Genomic DNA, 2,555 nt, shown 5'->3' on the forward strand with positions numbered 1-2,555 from the left:
TGGCAATTGGACAATTAAAACAGACATTCGGGGGAGGGAAGAAGAACGAACTGGGGAGGAGGGTAGAGAAAACAGTGCAACAATGAATGAATGAGAACCCAAAAATCTATGTAAATGTTCATTAAAACTAATAAAACTTAATAATAATTTAAAAAAAAAAAGTCAGAACAAAAGTTTCCATGTTGGAGAAAGAGTCGGTTAGGGGAAATACTAAAGGATTAGCCTCTTTGCTCACATTGTGCCCTCTTCGGCAGCACATAGACTAAAAAGGAATGACACACAGAAGGCTACCATGGCCCCTACACAAGGATGACATGCAAATTCATGCAGCATTCCCTATATTTACTTTGATAGATATTACTGGGGCTAGGGATGTCTGACCTATTGCTTCAACCACAGGACAAGTCATGTGGAGTTAATAAAAGACATTTGTTTGGTTTTTTAGTGTTTGCGTTTTGTTTTTGTTTTTGTTTTTTTTTAAAAAAAAAAAAAAAAGAGTATAGAGGGTACCTGGAGAGTGAGGGCAAAAAGAAAGGAAAGCTGAACACTAATAGAAGAAGACAAAATGTCCCAAATTTCCTCATGACCCAGGTATGATTACTGTCTTCAGAATGAATATAAATATTCAGATAGTTAGGGTCGTAAACAGGCCACTGGTTTTTGAAATGCAACTGACGCATAGTAGGGAAAACCTAGAGCCACTCTCACTTCATAGGAAAAATGAGAAAAAGCAGCTTAAATACAGTCTTTTCATCTAATATTCTTTAGGGCAGGGTTGATTGGAACAAAGCTAAATAACACCTCCTCAGGCGCTCAGTCAGATTCTATCAACAACTCAAAAATGTCACTAAAAGAATCTCTTTGTAAATAAGCCATACTCTGTCAAGAATCAACCCAGAACAGTTTGCGCTGAATCTGAGCAACCTCTTTGGGTTTAAAAACATCTTAGAGAGAGAAGATTGATATGAGAAAAGGTGGGAGATGACAGGGTGGTATTAATAAACTTAAGAGTGTTCCAATCTCTTTTACAATTGTAAAATTGACACGAGGTGCCTTGGGCCTGCAAAACTGGTTGCTTTGCCCTAGGATCTTCCTTCTATTTCTTTAGTGATGTTAAGAACATTGAACTGTGTCTGGGGGATGCAAACAGTATGTCTCTGAGATTGCATTGCAGCTTCTTGCCACTCAGCCACTAATGTTCCCCTAGAAACTGTGTTTCTCAATCATGTAAATTAAATCGTGTCAATGAAACTTTCAACTGATTATCAGGAAGGAAAAGGGTTCTTTTCTAGATCACCATGTACCTTTTGAACCCATATTTTCTTAATCTTCCGTAAATCATAAAAAATATCTCCTACGTGATCCGTTAAATAGATTAGCATCTAACCCAAGTTTGTTTTAATCTGTTTTCTTGGAGTGTAAAGATCTCATCATTTTTTAAACTAGTTATAGGTACGTATTGAGCTTATTGAACCCGAACCCAGGTATGGAGATCAAATGCCACCTTTAGTGGGGAAAGCTGTTTTTGGGGGTTCTCTCTGCTCTCCCAGAACTGTCATCAAGCGCACTGGGAACGACAATCATCCTGTCCTATGACCAATTAACTTGGGGGGAAAGCCCTTGTGATCAGTAAGAGGCTCCCCAAAGTCACGATGGACAAGAAGAGAAAGAGGCCGCCCACGCTGGATCCCGCCCACCTGCAGGCCGAGCAAGGTGGACACAGGGCGGGTGGACACAAGAGGACCCAGGCTGACCACCACCACGTCCCGCCCACATGACTCAGAGCCCGGGGGAGGACGCGCGCGCCGCTGCCGGAAACAGCCCCACCTTTCCGTCCCGCGATCTTACCTGTGCAGGTGACAAACCAGGTGCAGCTCGTGTGCAAGCTCCACTGCGGGCAGCGCCGGTCTCGGAAGCCAGGGGGTGGGAAGATCGGGATCGGGAGCGCTTGCAAGCGCGCGGGGGGTCAGGACACGGGACTGAGGGTCAAGGAGTGACTAGAGCAAAGTTGAGGGTGAAACACCACCTTCATACACTAAAGGAACACGCATCTCCCCGCAGCACTGACGCCTAGTATTTCAAGTTTCCCGGGGGAGGAAGTGCCCTCACACAAGGACGTCCGTGCGGAAACAAGCTCCTGACATGGGGCTCCGCAACTTGAGCATGTCTTCCAGTTTGGGATACAATTAGGGCTCGTCTTTGCAGTAAGAAAAGGCCTTCATTTTATTCTGTACGTGGATGAACTCTTATCTCAAGCAGCTGCAGCACGGAAAAAAAGGACACGAGGCACCCAAACCGGAAATGGCGACAAGGTGACGCTAAACAGGGCGGAGACTTCCTTTTGGATGCCGCAGACTCAAGGTGCCACTGGGAAACCAATCCGTGCACAAACAGGAAGTGGAATTCAAGGATTAAAGTGCAGGCCGGCTGTCATGAGCCTTGAGTCTTAATTACCCACAGATAGATGACAAATTTATTGACAATTTATTGATTCATTTATTCATTAACTCAAATCAACAATTGTAATTCATGTACATTGCAGTTCCTAAATTAAC

This window comes from Elephantulus edwardii, unplaced genomic scaffold (genome assembly GCF_000299155.1).
Source record: "Elephantulus edwardii isolate Elephantulus edwardi_28Jun2011 unplaced genomic scaffold, EleEdw1.0 scaffold00462, whole genome shotgun sequence".
NCBI classification, from domain to species: domain Eukaryota; kingdom Metazoa; phylum Chordata; class Mammalia; order Macroscelidea; family Macroscelididae; genus Elephantulus; species Elephantulus edwardii.